The sequence below is a fragment of the Heloderma suspectum genome, chromosome 1 (assembly GCF_057233095.1).
Source record: "Heloderma suspectum isolate Gila_16-S chromosome 1, 16-S_ref, whole genome shotgun sequence".
Classification (NCBI taxonomy): domain Eukaryota; kingdom Metazoa; phylum Chordata; class Lepidosauria; order Squamata; family Helodermatidae; genus Heloderma; species Heloderma suspectum.
Window position 1 is genome coordinate 202,712,317 of NC_139458.1, and position 27,245 is coordinate 202,739,561.

Consider the following 27,245-nt stretch of genomic DNA (forward strand, 5'->3'; position numbering starts at 1 on the left):
ATCATGGTTGGGTGGGTTTAAAAAACAAACAAACCATGTACGCAAATAGCGGCGGCTATGGCCACCGCCATTTGTGTTCTTTCTTTTTACCGTCTTAATCTACGTAAATATTTACATAGACTATGACGGTGAAAATAAAGGGGAACGCAAATAGCGTAGCGGGCGCTATTTGCGTCCCCTTTTGATTCGCCGTTTTAGCCTACGTTAATATTTACGTAGGCTAAAATGGTGAATGAAAAAGGGATGCAAATAGTGCCCGCTACACTATTTGCGTTCCCCTTTATTTTCGCCGTCATAGTCTATGTAAATATTTACGTAGATTAAGATGGCCAAAAAGAAGGAACGCAAATCGCGGCAACCGTAGCCACCGCCATTTGTGTACGCAGTTTTTTTTTTTTACCCAGAGCCCTCCGCGGCCGGAAATCTGGCTGCGGATGGCTCTGGCCTGGCTGGGCCTGGCTGGCTGCTCCGCGGAGCTGCCACGGAGCACAGCCGTCCGTTCGAGGATTCCAGGGGGATGAACGGAGCACCTCCCCCCTGGCGAGGATTCCGGGGGGAGGGATGGAACGCCTTCCCCCCCCATCAACCTAATCCGTGAACAGGTAAGTCACTTTCGTACATCCCTAGTAAATTATTGTATGTCTCCATTTCCCAGTATTGTATGGTTTCCATTGTCAACACAAAACAAACATAACCCTTGATTGAATTTATAACAAATAACCCTTTCTGTTTACAGCAGTGGGAACCGTTGAGCCTGGGTGGTTACTTTCATCTCAAGCCTTTCTGCTCAGGCCCCTGCCCCAGCTCATGGCTTAGAGTATCATTGCAGGGCCTACACAAACCAGTCCCAGATTTATCTACTCCAGCCTTTTCCCACTTTGGTCATTATTCCAATTCTTCAAGAAGCTGGTGACAACTTTCCTGTTGTCACCTATGCTTCCTGGCTGTAGAATCCCATTTCCTGGGCAGTGGCCCTCGCTACAGCATTTCCCCAGTCTTCCACCTCTTGCACAGATGTTTTGTCCTTCTTTTCCTCTGTTTTCTCCTTCCCTCACCCAATCAATGTCTTCCTTTTTATATCCTGGAGCCAGAGGCTCCAACCTGCTCCTCTCCTTCTTCCTCCTCCTCCTCCTCCCATAACCCATTCTCCCATTGTTCAGTTGCTTGAGGCCAGTAAGGTCTGCTGTCTTTTTGGCTCTTCTTCTGCTCTTTCTGTTTCTTCTTCAGCTTCTTGGTTGTTCCAGGTTCTCCACAAACTGAAATGCAGGGGGTTGGATCTGCACTAAGTTAGTCATATGTGCATCCCACTGGAATCAAAGTGAAAAATGTTAGTCATGCCTGACATTAGGTTCCATTACTTTCAGTGGGACGTAATAGCAACTAACTTAATCTGGATCCAATGCCAGTTACTTACTTACTTACTTACTTACTTACTTACTTGCTGTTTCTCCTTAATGTCACGTTTTGGAGCATTATTAATCAAATGTGATCATGATGATTGTTATAACTAATGTAGAAGTGTTAGTTTTATCCTCATAAAAACATATTCTGATATAATTTGTTAGCATGAAATTAAGTTAGGATAATTTGTTAGCATGAAATTAAGCTTCTTCTGCACTACCTATTGTATAGGCCAGTAGATATGTAGATCTAAAAATGTCACATTCATATACCCTCATTTTTTTCAATTGAATGCTAACATAGCTGAACTCTTCGTGGTCTATTCCAGCCCAGCATGCACACACACAGACCACCTTTTCTTTCCTTGTTCTGGAACAAGTTCTCTCTCTCCCCCACCCCGAATCTTAGAGTCTCTGTGGCTTTGATAACAGATGCTTCTGAGTGATAAACAGCAAGATGAGAAAAATACATAACTGTGGTTATTCTTGCAGTCTTGGCAGATCAATTGTAGAGGCAGGTGTTTGAGGAGCATTTAATGGAATTGCTTTTTTTTTTTTTTAAGGCAGTCTTTGCTTCCATTACCTATAGTGCTATGTAGTGTAACTTTGCTTTTTAACGTATTACCTTTTTGGAGGTCACTTAGGCCTCTAGTAACTTCTGACTCTACATCACTTTTAGAGATATTCCCCTCTCTCTCTTTCTGTCTCTGTCTCTGTCTCTGTCTGTCTCTCTCTCTCATGAAATTACACTGACAGGTAAAAACAGAGTTACAGAATATCTAGGAAACTCCATATCTCATCTTAAACTGTATTATTATTATTATTATTATTATTATTATTATTATTATTATTATGGTAACAGCAGGAAGGCTGTGATCCTATGATCCCTGCGATCCTATGATCCCTGCGAGGGCATCCCATGCACCCTCAGCAGCCTCATCCATGTGGGGTTGAGAAAATCTGCCGCCATTCTTCCTCTGCTGCAGGCCCTCTCCTGTGATGATGGGGAGGGCCAAAATGAGGTATTCTTGAAGTTCCTTCAGATCAATAGGCCCCAAACACCACAAGAATGGGGTGGAGGGTGGGGGTAGAGGAAACTGTGCCAGCCCTTTGGAGCAATGGGATGGGAAAGTGGAAAAAATGGCCCCAAAGCACCCACCTTGAAAGGAAAAACACTGCCCTACCAACCATCCTGCTGGAATGAGCAGATTGGCTGATTTTTCTCCCACCCACGCACTGCCTTGGTTTGCTCTATAAACATTCTAAAAAGTGATGCAGCACAAAAACAAAATAAAATATAAACCATCACTGAGCCAAATAGAAGTTTACTCAGTTAGAGCAATTCTCCAGCACTGAAGTTCTGTCAGAATAAGATGATTTTTACTCACTTCCCAAAGGTTAGCAGGGAAATGGGAGCTTCCCAAATGGGTGTGTGTGCCAGAGTTTTGGTGCTGCAGCTGAGAAGACCCTACCCCATGTACTCACAAGCCATACTTCAGATGGTGGGAGAACTCAGAGCAGAGCATTCCCAAAGGTCTCAGTGGGCAGACAGAATCATGTGGGAGCAGATGATCCTTTAAATGCCTGCTTTCCTGACAAGCAGGTGCTACTCTACCTGACAGCCTTTCTTCCCATACCAGTGATGAGTACAATGCTGATTTGCTGAGTGTTTTGGGTACGTACCATTACCAGATCAAGGCTGCATCATGTGAAGCGGGAGCCTACACCAGGGTCTACCATGACATCTACCAATTTTGGGTGAATAAATTAAAATAAAAGTAACCCTTAGAATAGAACTGGATGTCATGACTCTGGAAGACAAAAAGAAAGCACAAATGCATCTTCACTGAAAGTCAACTGATTTCACACAGCAATGGGGGGCTATATTGCAGATGTAAAATAATGGTGTGTTTTCTTTGCTCAGACAATTCCAAACATAGTACAATAATTCTGACACTAATATGCAGTCAGTGCTGCATGAAAATTAATAATACTAAATAGCAGATATGCTTACTTGTTACAGATATGCTAGAAGACAATTAGCCTTTGTTTTCTTTTATTATTAATTGCTCTATTAGAAGTGCAGATCAATGTCCACAATGTAAAATTAAAAACACAAAAAATCAATTTGTGTCCTGTTGTGTATTGTTTAGCATCTAATTTTTCTTCCAAAATGTCAGTAAGTTGAAATTCAACCTTGAATATTAACTTTAGTCATGTAAGCCGATGTTATCTTGTACATTTTTTATGCTCTTAACGTTGACTTCTGTTTTTAAAATAATCAAAATAGTCTGCCTAAAGTAAGCCATAGAAAGAGTACAGTACAAATAAAATTAAAGTAGCTGGAGACCACCTTTTATCGGAGTCCAGGGATGGGGATCCTGAAGCCCTCAAAATGTTGTTGGAGTCCAGTGCCCTTAGCTCCAACCATGGCCAATAGGGATGATGAGGGTTGCAGTTCAACAACATCTGAAAGGCCCCAGGTTCCCCAGTAGTCTATTCATCCACTCTCCTCCCATGATTGGTAGCACAAACAGCAACCCAGTTTTGCCCCACATCAAGCACAAGAAAAGGTAAATGAATGGGTTGCAACAGAGTAGGAAACATCATTCCTGGCTGAAAGCTCACTCTAATTCAGAACCACTGAAGCCTTGGCTACCAAAGGCGAAAATCATCTTCTTTTCCTTAACTCCTTTCCGTCAGGCCTCTGCCTCCTTTAGCTACCTTTCTAATGAGTTCCTAGTTCTCTGCCTCTCTCTGTCCTTCCTTCAGCCACCCTGTCTTTGGGCTTCCTGTCCGTTAGCTCACTTTCCTTGTGAATCCTGGAACAGAGTCAGATGCCATAACTCTGTGGGAGACCAAGAATGCAAAAAAGCATGCACACATCATAACTGGGAATCAGCCTGTTGCCATGTTTGCTTGGAGCTCATATCTTATATACACATTTGCAGACTATGTCTTCTTGTTGAGGGGATTGTCTCGATCCTACTTAATGAAAGAAGGGTCGGGCAGACTGTAAAGCACTCCTTGTCAAGGACACTTGAAATATCAAGACTCGCCATAGCCAATCGACAGGTGATACAAGGCAGTGTTCAGTGATGTCATTCTGCTAACGCAATTGATGTTGCACTAGCGTAAGGGACCTCCAGCTCAACACCAGCAGTGTTAGCTTGCATGACATGTTTTCCGGGGAATCCTGTTGCATGAGCTAATGATGTTGGCATTGGGCTAAAGCCAAGGTCCCTTATATTAGTGCTGCATGAGTTGCCTTAGGAGAATGACATGGCTGGATACTGCCCATAGTATTCCTTTGATTAGATTAGGAAGCAGGAAAGACTGAGCAGTTCATGATTTCAAGCAATGCCATGCTGGTGTGCAGAGGGTGTGGACACTCGCCCATTTCAATAGAGGGTTTTGGTGGGAAGCTTCCAAGTACATTTCAACCTCCTGAGCCAAGGTGCTTGAGAGGGGATACACAAAATGGCAGCAGAATAGAGCTCTCTGGCAACATGCCTATTGGCCATTTACCATATACAACAGGGGTCCCCAACCTTTTGGGGCACATTTGGAACTTTGGCAGAGTTTTGTGGGCACCATTACAAAAATAGCTGCCATGGAGGCGGGGGGGGGGGAAGGATTCATAAAATGGCTGGTCACAAAGTACTCATTTCCCAGAAGACAAAGTGGTGAGATGACAAGTAACTTGCCCAAGAACCTAAGTGCAAGGCAGAGGTGGGGTCTGAGCTCCAACACAAAAAAAACTCTTTTGAATACAAAGAAAGTACTGGAGGGCAGCACTTCACTTTGCAGCATGTCAGACTCCCAGCATTTTTTAAAATTCTATCCATCTATCTATCTATCTATCTATCTATCTATCATCTATCTATCTATCTATCTATCTATCTATCTATCTATCATCAGGAGGGACAGGGAGCTTGATGGGCAACAAGAGGGGTGCCTGTGGGCACATTGGTGCCCATGGGCATATGGTTAGAAAGCCAAGATATACATGGTGATGTCGTCATTTTTAATGCATTTTTATTTATTTATGACATTTTTACCCCACCTTTTAATCAAAAAGGCTCCCAAGGTGGCTTACAGAGGTACTTTGTAGGACAGTCTTCTCACTCAGCTTCCTAGCCCTCAACTTCTCTGTCCAGCACCATAGCCTCACTTGTCCATAGGCCGCCCATTTGTGAAGATTCAACCTATCTGTTCACTCACCTTCCTGATTTCCTATGCTGTTACATGACTTGTATAAGGCAGTTGTAGAAGGAGAGTGGAGCAGTAGATGCCACTTTATTCAGAAACAGCATTCCTCCTCATGAACATGTTGTTTTCCATTTGGCATGTACAAGAGATTCCATGAGCCAAAACCCCTACTTCTGGCTCGATCTCAAGGAGCAAGCTTTGCAGGTTCTTCTCCATTCTGGTAGTTATGCCACCCCTGCAGATTAAGTCAGAAAGGGATCCCTCTCTTTGTAATGCGTCAAGCTACATTCCTACTGAGTTTTAAGAACATAAGAAGAGCCATGATGGATCAGACCAAGGGTCCATCTAGTCCAGCATTCTGTTCACACAGTGGCCAACCAGCTGCCAACCAGGAACCCACAAGCAGGGCATGAGCACAACAGCACCCTCCCATCCATGTTCCCCAGCAACTGGTGTACATAGGCTCACTGCCTTTGGTACTGGAGGTAGCACATAGCCATTAAGACAAGTAGCCATTAATAGCCTTTTCCTCCAGGTATTTGTCCAACCCCCTTTTAAAGTCATCCAATTTGGTGGCCATCACTACATCCTGTGGTAGCAAATTCCATAGTTTAACTATGCGCTGTGTGAAGAAGTGCTTCCTTTTCTCTGTCCTGAATCTCCCACCAATCAGCTTCATGGGATGACCCCAGGTTCTAGCATTTTGAGAGAGGGAGAAACATGTCTTTCTATCCACATTCTCCACACCATGCATAATTTTGTAGACCTCTATCATATCTCCCCTTAGCCTCCTTTTTTGAATCCAAGGGGCTGAGCAGAAGTACATTTTAGCATAGCTGTTGTTTCCTAGCCTGTCAACCTTCTTCACTATCTCCTTCCACGTCCTAGCTGTGACCAGCTGGAGAATATTTTCTGAGAAAACCCTTGTCTCTTCTTGGCAGCTTCTGGGCTGAACCAGCTACAGCATTCATATCGAAGCCCAGACAGTTTTCTAATATGCTTCTACATCATATCCTGCCTCCTTAGCAGAGCCAGCTAGGGATGGGAGAGAATTTCTCCCCGAAACTTCGGGGGGCCGAGCGCCAACGCATTCGGTCCTCCGAAGGTTGTTCGGGGAGAACTTCTCTGCCCCCCCGCCCCCCGCCCCCCCCCCGGGATGGGACTTACCTTTCATGAATGTCCCTCCCGGCGGCGGGTCCCGGCGGCGGTTTGGCAGGTCTTCGTCAGGGGCGGGGGCGGCAGCCGGTCTTTTGACCGGCTGCCGCCGCCGCCATTACAAGCAAAGTAAAAAAAAAAACAACGCCCCTGTGATAGGCTACGTAACGATTAACGTAGCCTATCACGGCTAGATTTGCAAAGTCAGCCGTGATAGGCTACGTTAATCGTCACGTAGCCTATCACGGGTGACTTAAAAAAAAAAAAGAAGAAGCATGTGCGGCTAATGGCGGCCCCCATAGGGAGCCGCCATTCCCGTTCCTTATTTGGTCCCTGTAGTCTATGTAAAGATTTACATAGACTACGGCGAAAATAAGGACAACGCAAATAGCGTTGCCCTTATTTTCGCTGTAGTCTACGTAAATCTTTACGTAGAGTACAGGGACCAAATAAGGAACGTGAATGGCAGCTCCCTATGGGGGCCGCCATTTGCGTACGCGCTTTTTTTTTTTTTCAAAGTCACCCGTGATAGACTACGTGATGATTAACGTAGCCTATCACGACTGACTTTGCAGATCTAGCCGTGATAGGCTACGTTAATCGTTACGTAGCCTATCACAGGGGCGTTTTTTTTCTTTTTTTTTTCTTTTGAAGTTCGCGGCCAGGGAGATGGGGCGCTTCTCCCCGGCCTGAATTTCGGCCGGGCGAGACGAGAAGCTTCCCCCCCGGCCTGAATTTCGGCTGGGCGAGGAGGGAAGCCTCCCCCCCCGGCCTGAACTTCGGGGGGAGCAGTGAAGCGCCCCCCCCACCGTGAAGCAAGCTGCAAGACCAGGTAAGTGACTTTCGTGCACCCCTAGAGCCAGCCATACTCTTTTCTCTACTTGAGGGAAAAGGCTATGCCACTCGGATAATGCTTGCATACAAGAAATCATGTGGGATTTGCCAGTGACATAGTTACCCTCCACAGCTGTACTACCCGCCTGATGACAAGGGGAATACCCAATGTGTGGGCCTGGGCCATGGGACACCACTGGTCGCATGCACAATGATACTATGGGAAAGCAATGACAACGACACTCCAATAATATAGAAACTGGACTGAACCTTCTGGATTGCCTGCTCCTCACTCCAGTGGGGCTGAAAGCCTGTTGAATGAGACAGCCACCTCACCTTCCATCATGGTAAGACCCACTCTAATTCTTGGGCAAAGACTCTGTTCTGAACGCATCATGCTTCACAATGTACCAGCCATTACTGGTTGGTACATTGGTACATACCAGCCATTGTTTTAACCAGCCATTAAAACAAAGTGTCACTCTTCCTTTTGTTTTCAGCTCTCCTTTTGAAGACCCTACTTGCTTCTAGAAACAGCATATTAGATTTACTTAGCAAATTAATTTAACTTAAAAAGCATTAAAGTCTTGGAGAAGGATTTTTTTTAAAGAACTATTGCCCACATTTGAGAACAAGACCATCACATGAATAAGACGGTTTCACACGATTTTTAATCACCTGCAGTGAAATTGTCAGATATCTCATAAATGTGTCATAATGTAACATTTCACTGTAAAGTTCTGTGTGGAACAGTAGTAGGAAATAAAATTAAGCTGCTATCCTATGCTCCCTGGAAGGGTGTCCCAGGGAAGGGATGGGTGAGGATTTCATGTGGTTCATTTTTTAAAATAAGAACTTATCAAAATTTGTAAATGTCTTCATAAATGTCTTCATAAACAGCAATTTATGCTTTCAGCTAGCCAACATCCCAGAATAGGATCCAGCAGCAATACTTTAAAATCCTGTTTCAACATTCAGCCCTACAATAGTTCAGCTGTTACTAGTTCTTCATTTGCCAACTCTATAAGGAAAACTCCCAACCCCCAATCTCAGTTCTCTTCTTTCTTTGACAAGACTTGTACTGTACCCCTGTGCTCCTACTACCATGGATATCAGTGACTGACCCAGTGACTGACCCCAAAATGTCTTTCTAGGGGTGGCTAGGAAAGAGCAACAAGTATCCCAAGCACCAATTTATTTCTTAATATATTAAAACTTCCACAGTTAAACATATGCCAAAACTCTGCCTGACATGCAAATCAGATGCATTTACAGCAAAGCCTCTTGGGCTTGCTTTCGGCAATAAATAATGCAATATCTGTTTCCACCAATAGCTAGCTGCAGAGGGCCTTCTCACCGTCCCACCACCATCACAGGCACATCTGGTGGGAACGCGGGAGAGGGCCTTCTCGGTGGCTGCCCCAAGGCTCTGGAATTCCCTTCCCAGGGAGGTGAGAGTGGCACCATCCTTGATATGTTTTCGCGGGCTTGTAAAAACTTCTTTTGTTCCGACAGGCCTTTGTGAGCGGAGATGGGTCAAAGAAGACGCAGACAACAAGCTTGGATTGAAAACTGGGCCACATTTTATTGAAATATTTGCAAAGGGGTAACTAGGACGGGCATCTAACTGTGTCAGCAGCTAGCTGACACTTCATGGGCGAAAACACACCCAGCCTGAGGGGTGGCGGTGATCTCGCCATCCCTCTGGACTGCCCCTTGTGGGGGAGGTAGACCTTCCGGTGTCACCCCCAACCCGGTGCCGCACAACACCTGGGTGAGTGAGTAGGGTTGGTCTCCCAGGCAACCCTTATCCCCCCGCCGAGCCGCACAACCCGTTCGAGGGGCCTCAGGCGTCACCTGTCACCATAAGGTGCCTCTGCGTGCACACCATCCCTACTCCCTTTCCAGTTTTGCCCATCCTAGGCGCCACAGGAGTAACAGGCCTATTGCCTGTGAAACTCCCCCCACCTGTGCAGAAGAACTTCCCGCAGGCCCCTTTGCAGATCGGCCAAAAGTAAGTTATTGCCTATGTCTGACAGGTGGACGCTGTCCTGCCTGTAAAGCTCCCTCCTAGTCCAATGAATTCCTTGGTGGTTGATGCAACCGTCACCATGCTCTGACAACCCACATGCCAGTTCTCTATTCACCTTGCGCCGGGTAGGGGTGGACAAAAGTCCCTTACCTGTCGTCGAAGGACGTTCGCGGTGGGGGGGAGGCGCTTCACTGCTCCCCCCGCGAAGTTCAGGCCGGGGGGGAGGCTTTCCGCCTCGTCCCGGCCAAAATTCAGGCCGGGGGGCAGGCTTCCCGCCTCGCCCAGCCGCGAACGCGAAAGTTTTTTTTTTTTAAAAAAACGCCCCCTGATAGGCTACGTGACGATTCACGTAGCCTATCACGGCTAGATCTGCAAAGTCAGCTGTTATTGCGACTATTTGCTATATATATATAGCAAATATATATATACAAAGACTATATATATGACTATTTGCGTTGCCCTTATTTTCGCCGTAGTCTACGTAAACATTTACGTAGACTACAGCGACCAAATAAGGAACGCAAATGGCGGCTCCCTATGGGGGCCGCCATTATCCGTACGTGCTTTTTTTTTTTTTTTAAAGTCACCCGTGATAGGCTATGTGACGATTGACGTAGCCTATCACGGCTGACTTTGCAAATCTAGCCGTGATAGGCTACGTGAATTGTCATGTAGCCTATCAGGGGGAGATTTTTTTTTCTTTGATTGCAGTGGCGGTGGCGGCAGCCGGTTGAAAGACCGGCTGCCGCTCCCGCCCCGCTCGAACACCCGCCGAACCGCCGGCCGGACCCGCCACCGGGAGGGACATTCGGTGAAGGAAAGTCCCGTCCCGGGGGGGGGGGTGCAGGGGGCGGGGGGGGGGTTCGGAGGAAGTTTCGGGGAGAAATTCTCCGCCATCCCTAGCGCCGGGCCCTTTCCATGGCTGCATTGCTTTGCGCCCTCCACATGATTCTCGGGAGCATTGAGGACCATAATATGGTCACCCCCGGCCAGCGATGTCGGATCGTTCGCAGATCGGCCAACGCCTGCTCAATTAAGTCCTTTCCAGGCTTGTAGCCCAGGTCGTTCCCTCCAAAGTGTAACACCAGGACCTGTGGAGGGAAACTGACCAAACCTCATTGAAAGAGTGTGGGGAGAAGACCGTCCCATCACATACCCTGTCGGCCGAGCCATTGTATCGCCACCTGTTGGGGAAACTGCAGCAGGGATCCGAAGGCCGACGTAGAAGCTCTGCGGGCAGCCCAAAAAACCATACTGTGCCCACAAATGAGCACCCGTACCGGCGTCGGTCGAATCCCATCTAAATAAAACATTGGGGAAGGTGAAGAGAATCATCAAGAAGCATCAGGCAACTTGAGAATGTAAGAGCAGAAGGCCCTGGAGCACCATCTCCCTACTGCTTTCACTTGCTTGGATGAAAAACCTATGGCAGCTGCCATAGAGGCCGCCCCAATACGAAATGAGTGAGTCCCGAAACGATAATGCCCCAGACCCAGTGTGGTCAAGGCTAACTTAGTGACTGCCCAAAATTGGAACTTTGTCAGTGGTGAACCATCCGCATGGCAAAATAGGGGACCCTCACTTGCCCTGTGGTGCTCAATGAAAGCCCGCAAGGCCCTGACCGGGCATAACTCGTCGGCCTGGGCCTGGTTAAGGGTAACCAATGCTCCCTTGCCTGCCTGATCGGTTTTTGAACATCGAATATGGAGGTGAATCAGGCTAAGCTGGATCTGGATATCTGAATACCTCAAGGCCCTCCCGGTGGTGTCGGATTTGGAGGCCCAGACCAGTTCTGAAATCAAAAAAGGCTGTTAAAGCTGCAGCGTGAAAGAGGGAGGCTTAGTATGGAGAAGAGCAAAGGGAGGGCCACAATGCCCGAAGCCTTGTGAGAATAACTGGCGACAAAGGGTGCCTGGAGTATGGTGGGGCAGGAAACATCCGTGCCCAGCCTTGCACAGCCCTCCTAATTCGGAAATCTGAGGTGGAGTCCTCTACCCCTCGCACTTTGGCCCAGAAGGCCAAAGAGGCGAGCTTCCCCGAAATGGTCCTAGCAGATAGTCCCTTGTTAGGCAGATGTACGCAAAATTCTAACAAGTGGTCCACAGGTAAGGGCCACACATCCTGCAACTGAAGCCTGCACCTGAAGGTGCCAAACTCCCTACCTGCTCTCTCGTAGGCAGCTCTAGTGGTGGGGGCTATAGAATTCAGGATAGCGTGTTTGACTTGAGAGCGTCAATCTCCCACAGTTCATCTGGTATGGGGTCTGGCAGCGGACGTGCCCACGGAGCCAACGCACGGAACCGGTCGATCTGGTTTCGTGACAAAGCATCGGCTACAGGGTTCCCCAGACCCAGCACATGGCGGGCGCGGAACCATATGTTGTGGCATAGGCATTGGAGGGTAAATGCTCTAACTCCATGACCCTTTGGTTTCTAGAGGATAATGTATTAATGACATGCACTACAGCCAAGTTATCGCACCAAAAAAGGGCGACAGAGTTGGCCATCAAGTCTGCCCAAATGTGTACAGCCACGTAAATGGGGAAGAATTCCAGAAAGGTGAGGTCCCGACAGATACCGCTGGCAGCCCAGGTCTCCGGCCACTGGCCCAGGCACCACCGGTCTCACCAAATTAGCCCAAAACCAAAGGTGCCAGCCGCGTCCGAATGGATCTGCATGTCGGCTCGTAGAAGTAATTCGCGTCTCCAAAAGGAGATGCCATTAAAGCCCCTCAGGAATTTAAGCCATACCCGCAGGTCCATGTGCATAGCAGAGGTGACTCTGGTGTGATGATGAGGGAGTTGAAGACCCCGCATTGCCCAGCAGAGCCGTCGCAGGAATGCGGGGCCGGGGGCAACCACCCTACATGCGAAGTTCAGATGGCTAACGACTTCCTTTAGTGCTTTCAGGGAGACTTTATGAAGGTGCAAGATGGACTGGAGCTTATTTTTAAGTACCAGCAATTTATCGTGAGGGAGATGAGAACACTGTACGCAGGTATCGAGCTCGATCCCCAAGAACGTCAAAGTAGGGGTGGACGAAAGTCACTTACCTGTCGTCGAATCTTGTTCGCGGTGGGGGGGAGGCGCTTCGCTGCTCCCCCCGCGAAGTTCAGGCCGGGAGGGGGAGGCTTCCCGCCTCGCCTGGCCGAAATTCAGGCCGGGGGGGAGGCTTCCCGCCTCGCCCAGCCGAAATTCAGGCCGGGGAGGAAGCTTCCCGCCTCGCCCGGCCGCGAACTCCAAAGTTTTTTTTTTTTAAAAAAAACCGCCCCCGTGATAGGCTACGTGACGATTTACGTAGCCTATCACGGCTAGATCTGCAAAGTCAGCCGTGATAGGCTATGTTAATTGTCACGTAGCCTATCACGGGTGACTTTAAAAAAAAAGCGCGTACGCTAATGGCGGCCCCCATAGGGAGCCGCCATTCACGTTCCTTATTTGGTTGCTGTAGTCTACGTAAATCTTTACGTAGACTACAGGGACCAATTAAGGAACGGGAATGGCGGCTCCCTATGGGGGCCGCCATTAGCCGTACGCGCTTTTTTTTTTTCAAAGTCACCCGTGATAGGCTATGTGACGATTAACGTAGCCTATCATGGCTGACTTTGCAAATCTAGCCGTGATAGGCTACGTTAATCGTTACGTAGCCTATCACAGGGCCTTTTTTTTTTTTTTTTACTTTTCTTGTAATGGCGGCGGCGGCAGCTGGTCGAAAGACCGGCTGCCGCCCCCTCCCCTGACAAAGACCTGCCGAACCGCCGCCGGGACCCGCCGCCGGGAGGGACATTCGTGAAAGGTAAGTCCCATCCCGGGGGGGGGCGGGGGGCGGGGGCGCAGAGAATTTCTCCCCGAACAACCTTCGGAGGACTGAATGCGTTGGCACTTGGCCCCCCAAAGTTTCGGGGAGAAATTCTCCCCCACCCCTACCAACTGGCCCTTGGGGAAAGAGAGGTCATGAATTAACCTGAATTCACCGGGCGATTTCTTGGGTATAATTCCCAAAGGGGAAATCCTCAGGTTGGGTAGTGGGGGTGAGGAAAAGGGGATGATGACCCGACCTGACTGAACTTCTTTGTTAATCTTATCTTGCACCCAGCGCCGCATGCTAAGAACAGACCGGTGGTTACCAGTCAAATACGGCCTGCGCAGGCCCTTAAAGGGGATCCTGAAACCCAATGTAAAGCCGCGTTCCAAGTAGATCGCTGCCCGCCGATTTGGGTAATGACCTAGAAGTTGAAGGAGTGGAACAATCTTAACTGGGCTGGGGCCCTTTGGGAGGGGGAGGATGCCCACTGCCCTGTTTTCTGCCACCCCGGCCATTCTTTGGAGGACCTCTCCAACCTCTGGCTCTCGGGCAAGAGGAGCAGGAGTGTTGACCGCCACAAAGGGAGCACTCATGCCGGAAGCAGCATGGGTTATAGGAGCAGGAACCTTTGGAGTTGAACTCCCAGCACAGCCAGCGGTGTTGAACCCCTGGACCCGCAATAGTCTTGGCGGCTATTGCAGGCGACAGCTTGGCCAGGATGTGGCCGCTGTCGGACCTGTCGCCCTGCCTGGCCTAGAAGGGGTCATGAATTGGAGCCAAAGGTCCTGGTCCTTCAGATCCCAGCGCATGGAGGGGTCGATGGCGGCCCTCCTTCAGAAGGCCTCGTCGTAAGCCAGCCGTGCGCTCCCCTTATATTTGGAGTAAGCCCTGTATATTATGTCGAGGTACTTGGTGAGAACCCAAGCCTTCTCAGGGAACCTCTGTTGGAGGATGCCAGCATAAATTAAAAAGCCTGGCAACCAGTTCTCCCAGGTGCGAGGCACCTTGCGAGCTTTGCTCCGCTCAGGATCCCGGTCACGGATCCTATCTTTGTCGCTGGGTTCGGGCTCACGAAAGAGCAGGGCAAAGACATCGATAAATTCACCCCGCAATATCTTTTCTCTAGTGGCAATGGTTAAGTGAAAACCAATAGGGGAGGACGTAGCACCAGTAGGGATGGCGGAGAATTTCTCCCCGAATCTTCGGGGGGCCGAGTGCCAACGCATTTGGCCCCCCGAAATCAGCCATGAAATTCTCCGCCCCCCGCCCCCCCGGGACGGGACTTACCTTTGGTGAATGTCCCTCCCGGCAGCGGGTCCCGGCGGGGGTTCAGCAGCGTTTCGTCGTGGGCGGGGGCGGCGGCCGGTCTCTCGACCGGTTGCCACCACCGCCATTGCAAAAAAAAAAGTAAAAAAAAACAACACATCCGTGCATAGGCTACGTAACGATTTACATAGCCTATCACGGCTAGATTTCCAAAGTCAGCCGTGATAGGCTACGTAAATCGTCACGTAGCCTATCATGGGTAACTCTGGAAAAAAAAAAAAAGCGCGTACGCAAATGGCGGCGGCCCATGGGCGCCGCCATTTGCGTTCCTTATTTTGGCACGTCTAGTCTTCGTAAAGATTTACGTAGACTACGGCGAAAATAAGGGCACGCTATTTGCGTTGCCCTTATTTTCGCCGTAGTCTATGTAAATGTTTACGTAGACTAGACGTGCCAAAATAAGGAACGCAAATGGCGGTGCCCATGGGCCGCCGCCATTTGCGTATGCGCTTTTTTCCCCCCAAAGTCACCCGTGATAGGCTACGAGACGATTTACGTAGCCTATCACGGCTGACTTTGGAAATCTAGCCGTGATAGGCTACGTAAATCGTCACGTAGCCTATCACGGGGTCTTTTTTTTTTTTTACTTTTTCTTTCGCGGCCGGGGAGATGGGGCACTTCTCCCCGGCCTGAATTTTGGCTGGGCGAGGCGGGAAGCCTCCCCCCCTTCGCCTGAACTTCGGGGGGAAAAGCGAAGCTCCTCCCCCCCACTGCGAAGCCAAGCTGCGAAAAGGTAAGTGACTTTCATACATTCCTAAGCACCAGTGGGCATAGATCCACGACTCAGTTTGGCGCATGGGTCAATTGAGGACAACTGTGGGGCTAGCAGGGAAGGAGGTAGGGAAGCTAGGGGGTCACTAACTGAACCGGCGGGCCCCTGCCAAACACTGGCGGAGGCGACGTTAAGTGGATGAGGCTGGACTAATGGCGGGGCAGGCGCGGTGGTGTCTCCTGCTGGTAGTAGTAAGGGGAATGAAGCACCAGGCCCCAAAGAACTGGGAGGGCTGGCCAATGGAGCAGCTGAACTAGGAGTTGAGGCCGAGGCAACGGGCTGAGGAGTACTAGCTGCGGGGGCTGAAATAACTGAAGGAAGTGGACGAGGGGGGACTGGGCCGCCTTGAAAGTTAACCCACGGCACCCAACCCCAGGGGTTGATTTGCCCCATACCCGGCCAGGCGAATTGAGGTGCCAAAGCAGTCTCACCTGTACCAATCGTGGGCATGCTCTGATCCCCCGCTGGAAAAACTGAGGTTGTTGCTTGTGCTACCAGGGAAGATGAGGCCGCAGAAGGGAGGAGCTCCGCTGAAGTTGGTGAGCCTTCTGGAAGAGCCGAGGAAGAGGAGGTGGATGCCTCAATAGCGTCCAGATGATCTGAAATAGAAAGGAGCAACGAGCGTTGGGTCTGCTGTCGCGTTCGCTTGTTCTGGACCACTGAGGATTTTTTGTGCCTGGCCCGGGGAGGAGGAGGGATCCCCGAGGAATGCTCAGCAGCTTCCAAACGAGAAAGAATTGATGCCAGTACTGGGTCTGCTTCCTCATCAGAGTCAGAATCGGGCCTTGGCAGTGGTCTTTTGGGGAGGGGGGGTGGGGCCCTCCCCTTCCCTTTCTTACCACCCTGGCCCTTCTTGGGAGGCATGATGCAGGAGGTGAATTAAGCTAGCTGCTATCAAAGAGTTAAGAAAGTCGCTGGGCACCCCGGACAATAGGCAGCCACCCCCAGTCTTAAGATCTGCAGGTACGAGTTCCAGACCAAGACGGAGAGGCCTGGGGATGAAGATGGGAGCGCTGCACTACCGTTTAGATAGAAAATCAGATTTCAAGAGGCGCAGCCAGGGGCCAGAGGTGATGGAGCTGCGTTTGAGCGCGGACGCCCTCAGCCAAGGGCACCCTGTCTCAGGAGGCGCCAAACAGGCAGCCGCCGCTGTTACACAATTTTATTGATTAAATATTTAATTAATAATCGTAATTTAATTTTTTTTTGGGGGGTGGGGGGGAAGACGTCCCAAGCCCCTGGGAGGCAACCAATCAGGGCTGTGATATACACGCCCCGACTCTGGCTCAGCAGCCAGGCGCCCCTCCCAACAGGCAGACTCGGCTGACGAGTGGGGGGGCAGGCAGACCGCTGCTTGGAGCGCTGCTGCCGGCAAACACCGGCGCCGTGCTCACCCGCCCGCTGATGCTCCTTGCCGGGAGCAACACCTCAGGGGCCGAGGCGGCACCGGCGGGAGGCCGGCAAGGCGAGGAGGATGAGGCCGGCGAGGCCGGCGGCCAGATAGACAGGCCGGCTGGCAGGCGGGCCGTGAGCTGGCCCGGTGGCCGGCAGGCCGGTCAGGCGAGCGGGCGGGTGGGCGAGCGGGCAATTGAATGAGCGGGCGGGAGGGTGGGCGGGAGAGCGAGCGAGTAAACGAGGGGAGAACGAATGGACGGGCGGGCGGGGAAAGGAGCCGGCGAGGGAGGGAGGGAGGTGGAACTATATCACCAATAACTCCGGAGCCCCGGAGGCAGCAACGTTGGCTCTCCCGACGGCCAGCAGACGCCGTCCAAGAGGGAGCCACGCTGGAGCGCGCAAGGCCCGCCGCGAGTGTCGGCAACTCGATAGCTGTGTGAAGCGAAGATTTTGGCGCGCAGAAGCACGCTGGGTCCAGGCGGCTGGAACGAGGACGAAGCCGTTCTCCAGCAGGCCAAAGTCCCTCGTCGTGTCTTTAGCTGCGTCGCGCCAAAGAGCTGAGATAAGTAGGGGGGTCGAGTTTAAGACAACTCGGCCTGCTCCTCCCTGACTGGTGGTGCGACTGGGGTGCACCAATCAGAGGCCCATACGTCTTATCACCCCACCCGCCCGCAACGCCCCCCCCTTTCAGCCAGACAAGCTGGCGCCGGGTAGGGCATTTGGGGATAGCTAGTCTGGACCTGTGAGAATCTGATGGATGGATACTATATTTCTTGCTGTCTTTTAACATTTTGATATTTTATACAATTCTAATATTATTAATGATATAATTATATTTTAACTTTTGTATACTTCTATTTATACTTCTATTTATAGGTTTAATTGTACAAGTTTTAATGTTGTAAAGCTGCCTTGTGTCTCAGTATTGGGAAAAAGGTGGGATATAATAATAATAATAATAATAATAATAATAATAATAATACATTTTTGTAAAATTCTCTACACACTGAGAGACACATATACATACTTAGGGATAGGAGAGAAATTTGTTTGGTTCATGTTTTAATGTAAGCTTATTTAATTTTGCACTTTCCACTGTGTGAATTGAAATACAGTTTTCCTCTGAAATTTGCACTTCTCTAATTTTCCTACCAAAAATGTGTACAAAGATGCACATATTAGTGGAAAGTGCACACAAAAATGCACGTATTAATGAAAACACTATTAAAATACATGATATTAAGAAAATTGCTTGCAAACATATATATTAGGAAAAATTGCATACAAAATGTTTTTTATTAGGAGACAGGCATTTGAATTTTCAGGTTAATTTTTTTAAAGCCCTCAAAGTTTGGGACAAATTGAATTTAAGATTGGAAAAAAAATAAAGTTCAGGACAAACTGAGCTTAAGACTGGAAAAAATAAGGAACTGAGAGAAATGAAAACTGAAAGATGCGTCCATCGCTATCACACACACACACAGAGGCTAAAAGTTTGGAAGTTTTTGAATCTGTAAAGACTACATTTCTCTGAAGTAGTATTCTAACATTGCCAGATGAACCTGACAGTTTTGCAATGTCCAGGGCTTAGTGCTCAATGCAGAATCAGTATATACATCACAAAATTTCACCACAGCCTTTGCGTACATGACTCTATTCCAAACTCATAAATAAATCCCATGAAAATCAATAATACTGGCTTGAAATAAATGTGTCTGCTATTTCAGCCCAAGGAACATTGAGATGAAATCAACAGCTTACTCTTCTCACTGAAGGAATATTAGAAATATTATTGCAGAGGAACCTTCTTCCATCTGTAGTATGCTTTGGGTAACCATGACCATGCTGCAAAACTGTTGCCAGTTTTGTGTCTCAAACAGAAGGGCATGGTTTTAGCCAGAAATAATAACACATGATAAAACTGGAAAAGAAAGTTTTTTTTATCAGCAGAGGGTTTAATGCAAGAAGATCTTGCCTTATGGCAGGAAGCAGAGGGCTAAACTAAAAACCAGATTTCCAGATTTTTAATTGTAAACCCATCAAAAGTTTAAAGAGGCAGAGATTCAGTCACACATCTCCTTCATCATGTCTAATTTGGCCTTTAGTCACACTGCTCCATTTGAAACACCAAGGGGCACTTGCAGGAGATTTTGCTACAATATCCTGTGAGGGAAGGGAGAGTCCCATCCATCAGCTGGAGAAGGAGCAGGTAAGATACTTTGGCACTCCGGGCCAGAAAGAATGCTCAATTGATTTGCCTTGGGCTAGCACACTCTAGCCTTCTCCATCAACCAAGAAACCAAGGGCTACTGGGAGGTAATCTCTACTCAGCTCCATTGATGGAAAGAGCTAGAACTGATTCCAATTAAAATCATCATCACCATCACCATCACCATCATCATCTTCTTCATCATCATCTAAAGCACCTATTCTTTTTAAAAATGCTGTACATATATTGAACAATAAGACAGTCTCTGCCTGCAGGCCCACAATCTAAGAGACATGATACAAAAGGAAGAAGAAATGGAGATGGAAGAGGAAAGCAAGCACTGGAATAGCAGCTCCATAAATGGGGCCAGACTGGACTGCCCCTTGCAACTTTTCTGTTATTCCTGGATTTAGGGGGTGAAGCCTCCAAGCCAGTGGCCCTTGGTTTCTTGGCTGATGGAGAAAGCTAGAGTGTGCTAGCTAGCCCAAGGCAACTATCAATTGAGCATTTTTTCTGGCCCAGAGTGCCAAAGCATCTTCCCCGCTCCTTCTCCAGCTGATGGATGGGACTCTCCCTTCCCTCACAGGATATTGTAGCAAAATCTCCTGCAAGTGCCCCTTGGTGTTTCAAATGGAGCGGTGTGACTAAGGGCCAAATTAGACATGATGAAGGAGATGTGTGACTGAATCTCTGCCTCTTTAAACTTTTAGAAGCCACAAGGGCCCTAATCTAGACTAGTGATCATAGCATGAAGAGGGCATTAATCCTATTCATTTCTCGATCACATTGTTTTTCTAATTAATCAGTTCATCTGTTCTTTATCTGTATCAAGGTGTTTTGTTTTTTGTTTTTTTCACAGCATCCTTTTTCAGTTTTGTTCTGTTTCAGCATAAGGCAGTGGCATATATTCAAGAAGTACAGAGAGGATCATGGAAACGAAAAGGAAATAAGCAGGGAAACAGGTCAGACAAGATTTAAGACAGATAAAGATTAAGGGAGGGCCTGGAGGGGGCAAAGTAAAAGAAACAAAAACAGAAGTACACCCACAGAGTGGGAGGAACTAGTGACTTGTCCAGAAATTTAGGGACATCTGAAGAAATCATCAGTTTCAAAGTGTGGCACAGCCAAGAATCAATAAACAGGAGCTATTAGTCTGCAAGGCAGCAAATGATAAATCCCATTTTCTTGTTATAGGACTGCTGGGAAAGTGAAGCCAAAGAGAGCAGAACGGCTCAAGCGGTCTCAGTGAATAGACAGACTCTGGCTGAGGGGCATTTCATGACAGACAGAAACCAATAGTTTTACAGGTTCCCTAGCAGGGTTCCCCATTTTCTTTCTCTCTCCTTCATCTTTTTGTCATTAGAGTGATATAAATTTCCTCTCAGTTTATAAGTTTATATATTTTTCTGTTGCAAAAATTAAAATATATTTTAAGCTTTACCACATAGGGCAATTCTGCTGACAGATAGACACATAACAACTATTTAAATCAAGGAGAGTTTTATCTATGTAGCTCAGGGCAATACTGAATTCAATGAATGTTTGCAGAACTCAGATATTTAAGTCAGTGATAAGATGAATGTATAATTAATATACATAGAGGTGCATAATTCAAAGGCATACAACACACTTCCATGGGCCAACGACAAGTGTATTCATTCAGAATTCAATAAAAATATATTTATTATCGCTAATTAGTTCATTTATTCATTGCCTGATACATAAAAAGGTCCTTAATTTTAAAGTAAAATCTTATTCATTGAAATTCAAAGGAAACTAAGCAGGAAACATTATCTGGCTTGATTTGTCTCATAATTAATACACTTATTCATTGTGAAGTACAGTTATAGCTCCTATTATTAAAAAAAAATGTAATACATTGGCTTTTAAGACATGAGCCTATTTTATGGGAAAATGTCTCTGCATGTCTTTTCTTATAAAGGATACGTGTACATCTGCATTTTTTGAAATCAATTTTTCCCCAGTACATTCAGAACCAGAAAACTGTTATACCCCTCATGGCTGAATATCCTTTAACCTTCATTGCACATGCACAGAAGCCTTATTCAGCTGTTAGCCTTCTGTATGGAAGCAGACTGGGCCTCGTAGCCTGACCACCAGTGTTTCATTCCCCTGCCACATGCCTCCTCCCACCTGGCTCCACCCCTCTTGACCTTTGTGCATTCTTCTTTAACCAGTATGTTAAAGTATGGCCATCTCCCTCCTCAGACTTTGCCAAATATACCGAGGTCCGAGGGGCAGAACTGGTTTATGGCTGCAGAGAAGGCTGTCTGCTAGGGATGGATGAATCTGTCAGTTTTGTTTTCTCCCACATCCAAACATTTTAAATCTCAAGTTCTTTACAGCCCATTTATGAAGAAATGCATGGATTTTGGTAAGTCCTTCTCAAGAAACGAACTAAACAAAATTCTCACACATTCGTACTCTATGCATGCAGAAACTCTGCCAGCAGATTGCCTTGTTAAAGAACAGTTACATTAATGTAAGTGAAGCTTCTCAGATGGGTTTTGCTTTTGCATGTCAAGTGGCTGCTGACTTTTGACAAAACAAACCTCTGTGGCTTAGTAGTCCAGCACATGCTTTGCAAGCAGAAGGTCTAGGTTTGATCTCTGGCATCCCTGGTTAAAAATGCATCTCATTTAACTAGACTGGAAAGGATCTCTTCAGGAAATGTGGAGAGCTGGTGCCACTCAGGAAAGACAACACAGGGCTAGATGAACCAGTGATCTGACTCAGAATAAGGGGGGTTCATATCTGGATGGTCCTTCTCAGGCAAAATCTTTAGGAGTTTTGACGGATATTAAGGGTACCCCAGGCAGATTTTTGCATACCTCTATCCTTTTTTGAATGAAGAACTAGGACACCAACTACAGTTCTCCAAGTCATGAAGTCAAAACTGAATCCACCTCCATCTTAAGTTCTAAAAGCCAACCCAAACAATATTCAATTAATGTTCCATTCTGGAGATCTGTATTCTTTAAAACTACGGGGCTTGATCCAGCCCCTCAGCTACCTGTGACGTTTAGCATGGGCATGTTCTCAGATGGTGACCTCTAACATGCTGAGAAAGTTCTATGGTTGAGGATCCTCAGGCTCCGGTAGAGGTTCCATTAGCACCCTGCATAATCCACTTCAAGCCATTAAGTCCACTTCCCAACCTTGTATCTGGTACTTCTCCACCCCCTTCGGTGAGCTGTTTTAATAATGTTCTTTTTCCCTAGTACCTCAGACATATGTTTGGTATATACGCTTCATCCCCATCACCAATATATTTTATTTAATGCATTTGAACTGAAAAATTTAATAAACTAACTAATATAAACCAGACTTTGCTAATCTTAAGAGACTACAGGCAGGACCTTGTGTAAATTTATATGCTACAGAAATGGTTTAATACAGAACAGCTGAGTAATTTCCTGTACGATAGCACAGTATTGTCACGTGCTGAGCTTTCTCTGTGTGCATTAAACTGAATAGGAGCTGAGGTGTCTTTTTTTTTTTTTTACCCTACTCTATACCTCTCCAAAAATACCTTTTCAGCTTTCATGGAAGGTCAAAAGAGGTGGCATTTTATAAACCCCAGGAGAATAGTGTGGAGGACCCGAAGCCATAGCATTATTTAAAATAGTCAATGAACCTCATCACTACCAGCATTAGAAACCACTGGGAGCCATATAGGATGACTCTACACAGGGAGCCATGTAGGGGACAAAGGTCTGCATAATATTTGCAAATCCTTATTTATATGTATAGATGCAAATGTAGAAGTAATTTCTATACTTTAAATGGAAATACAATCCATGTTACCATAGTGGGGAAGACAGTGAACAAGTGACCTGTATGCCTGCTCAGTCTGCTGCCCAGGTGCTCACGGTTGATGGGCCTCTTCCAGGCCCTTTTAAGTTCTCCCTTCTGATGGGTCTTTATGTTTAACTTGGATGGACTGGACAACCCTTCAGATAGAAAGCATCTTCAAAGAGAAGATTGTCTTCTGACAGTCTATACAATAAAGAAGGATCTCAGCTGATCTCAGAAGCTAAGCAGGGTCAGCCCTGGTTAGTACTTGGATGTAGGGATGGCGGAGAATTTCTCCCCGAAACTTCGGGGGGCCAAGCGCCAACATGTTCGGCCCCCCGAACAAGTTTCGGGGAGAAATCCTCCGCCCCCCCGCCCCCCGCACCCCCCGGATGGGACTTACCTTCCCTGAATGTCCCTCCCGGCGGCGGGTCCGGCTGGCGGTTCGTCCGGTGTTCGAGCGGGGCGGGAGTGGCAGCTGGTCTTTCGACCGGCTGCCGCCCCCGCCATTGCAATGAAAGAAAAAAAAACAAACCCGTCCCCTGATAGGCTACGTGACGATTCACGTAGCCTATCACGGCTAGATCTGGAAAGTCAGCCGTGATAGGCTATGTGAATCGTCACGTAGCCTATCACGGGTGACTTTAAAAAAAAAAAAAAAAAGTGTGTACGGATAATGGTGGCCCCCATAGGGAGCCGCCATTCCCATTCCTTATTTGGTCGCTGTAGTCTACGTCAATGTTAACGTAGACTACGGCGAAAATAAGGGCAACGCTATTTGCGTTGCCCTTATTTTCGCCGTAGTCTACATAAACATTGACGTAGACTACAGCAACTAAATAAGGAACGTGAATGGTGGCTCCCTATGGGGGCCGCCATTCGCGTACGCGCTTTTTTTTTTAAAGTCACCCGTGATAGGCTACGTGACGATTCACGTAGCCTATCACGGCTGACTTTCCAGATCTAGCCGTGATAGGCTACGTGAATCGTCACGTAGCCTATCAGGGGACGTAGTTTTTTTTTTTTTTACTTTCATGTTCGCGGCCGGGCGAGGTGGGAAGCTTCCTCCCCGGCCTGAATTTCGGCCGGGCGAGGCGGGAAGCCTCCCCCCCGGCCTGAATTTCGGCCAGGCGAGGTGGGAAGCCTCCCCCCCGGCCTGAATTTCGGCCGGGCGGGGCGGGAAGCCTCCCCCCCCAGCCTGAACTTCGCGGGGGGAGCAGCGAAGCGCTCCCCCCCACCGCGAACAAGCTGCGAGAAAAGGTAAGTGACTTTCGTCCACCCCTACTTGGATGGGAGACCGCCTGGGAATCAGGCTTCCTGAACTGAGTAGGGGGTTGGACTCGATGGTCTTGTAGGCCCCTTCCAACCCTATGATTCTATGATTTAAAGACTAGCCCAAGAATTTAGGTGGACACCATCTGAAAGTGAATCCTTGAATGGGGACGATTGGATTTCTGGGCAGAATCTGGACACTTGGTAAGCCTTGAGCATTATGTAAGATGCTCAGAGAATTTTAAACAAAGGAGGATAGAAATATAAGCAACACTTGTTTATAAAGGGAGGAGGAACCCTAAAGCTGATACTATGGGTTTTATATTTTAGAAGGATAAAAAAAAATATCTTGCTATTAAAAAGATGTATCGGGAGGAATTCAGTAATTAAAAACTCTCTCCCCCTGTAGGGGTGGACAAAAGTCACTTACCTGTCCTCGAAGCTTGTTCGCGGTGGGGGGGAGGCGCTTCGCTACTCCCCCCGTGAAGTTCAGGCCAGGGGGGGAGGCTTCCTGCCTCGCCCGGCTGAAATTCAGGCCGGGGAGGAGGCACCTCGCCTCGCCCGGCTTCGAACTCAATTTTTTTTTTTTTTTTTTAAATGCCCCCGTTATAGGCTACGTGATGATTAACATAGCCTATCACGGCTAGATCTGCAAAGTCAGCCATGATAGGCTACGTTAATTGTCACGTAGCCTATCATGGGTGACTTAAAAAAAAAAAAAGCACGTACGCAAATGGCGGCCCCCATAGGGAGCCGTCATTCGCGTTCCTTATTTGGTCGCTGTAGTCTACGTAAAGATTTACGTAGACTACGGCGAAAATAAGGGCAACGCAAATAGCATTGCCCTTATTTTCACCGTAGTCTACGTAAATCTTTACGTAGACTACAGCGACCAAATAAGGAACGCGAATGGCGGCTCCCTATGGGGGCCGCCATTATCCGTACGCGCTTCTTTTTTTTTTTAAAGTCACCTGTAATAGGCTACGTGACGATTAACATAGCCTATCACGGCTGACTTTGCAGATCTAGCCATGATAGGCTACTTTAATCGTCACGTAGCCTATCACGGGGGCGTTTTTTTTTTCTTTGATTGGAATGGCGGCAGCGGCAGCCGGTCGGAAGACCGGCTGCTGCTCCCGCCCCGGACGAACACCCGCCGAACCGCCAGCCGGACCCGCCGCCGGGAGGGACATTCGCCAAAGGTAAGTCCCGTCCCGGAGAGGGGTGCGGGGTGCGGGGGGGTGCGGAGAATTTCTCCCCGAAACTTGTTCTGGGGGCCGAACACGTTGGCACTTGGCCCCCCGAAGTTTCAGTGAGAAATTCTCCGCCATCCCTATCCCCCTGCCATGGAAATAGAAACTAAGATTGGGCAATGGAAGGAGGCAATTCAAAGAACACAATGAATAGGCTATGCATCGCTAATACCCCACCAGCACTCATCAGGAAGCAATAGAAAAGGGTGAACCCACAAGGAGGATACTCTTAATTAACACAGCTGGGACCCTTTGCTGAACAGGCCTTGCTTGTGAGTAAATGGGAAGGCCAATGGTTGCTGGGCAATATATTGATTGCTATATTAAGTGCTTGTATGGAACCTCAGTTTCAATAAGGATGGGTAAACATACAATGTTCAAGTTTGTTGAGATTCTCTGAATTCTTCCTCAAGCTAGCTTCATTTGCAGTCCCAAATGCGAGTGTCATTTATTTCTGACTGGGAAGAAATGCACGTTTTTTGAAGTGCACATTTTTCCCAAACAAAAACATGCATTTTCTTTCATAGGCTAAAGTGTGAAAATGCGATATTTGGGGGAGATATGCACAAATATGCATTTGCACAACTGCACGCTTTTGAACATGGATGCAAATTTAGAAAACTAAAAAAAACCTGATAATTGCATTCCTGCTTGTGTCTGCATTTGGCAAATGGGGGTTATGGGGCGCGTTCACGTGATTTACAAACAGGAATGAACTTCTCATAAATCTCTAGTTTTAATTCCATATCTAATTATGGAAAAGTAGGGTTGGCGGAGAATTTCTCCCCGAAACTTCGGGGGGCCGAGCGCCAACGTGTTTGGCCCCCCGAACAAGTTTCGGGGAGAAATTCTCCGCACTCCCCGCCCCCCGCGCCCCCCCTGGGACGGGACTTACCTTTGCCGAATGTCCCTCCTGGCGGTGGGTCCGGCCGGCGGTTCGGCGGGTCTTCGTCTGGGGCGGGAGCGGCAGCCGGTCTTTCGACCGGCTGCCGCCGCCGCCATTCCAATAAAAGAAAAAAAAAACGCCCCTGTGATAGGCTACGTGACGATTAATGTAGCCTATCACGGCTAGATTTGCAAAGTCAGCCGTGATAGGCTACATAAATCGTCACGTAGCCTATCACGGGTGACTTAAAAAAAAAAAAAAAGCGCGTACGGATAATGGCGGCCCCCATAGGGAGCCGCCATTCCCATTCCTTATTTGGTCGCTGTAGTCTACGTAAATCTTTATGTAGACTACGGCGAAAATAAGGGCAATGCTATTTGCGTTGTCCTTAATTTCACCGTAGTCTACGTAAAGATTTACGTAGACTACAGCGACCAATTAAGGAACGTGAATGGCGGCTCCATATGGGGGCCACCATTTGCATACGCGCTTTTTTTTTTTAAAGTCACCCGTGATAGGCTACGTGACGATTAACATAGCCTATCATGGCTGACTTTGCAGATCTAGCCGTGATAGGCTACGTTAATCGTCACGTAGCCTATCACGGGGGCGTTTTTTTTTTAACTTTTTAGTTCGCGGCCGGGCGAGGCGAGGCGCCTCCTCCCCGGCCTGAATTTCAGCCAGGCGAGGCAGGAAGCCTCCCCCCCCGGCCTGAACTTCACGGGGGGAGCAGCGAAGCGCCTCCCCCCCACCGCGAAAAGCTTCGAGGACAGGTAAGGGACTTTCGTGCACCCCTATGGAAAAGACAATGCTTCTTCATGAGGCTATCAGAATAGCATATTCCGCAGGACAAGATATCGTGCTCTGACTGCTCAGAAAA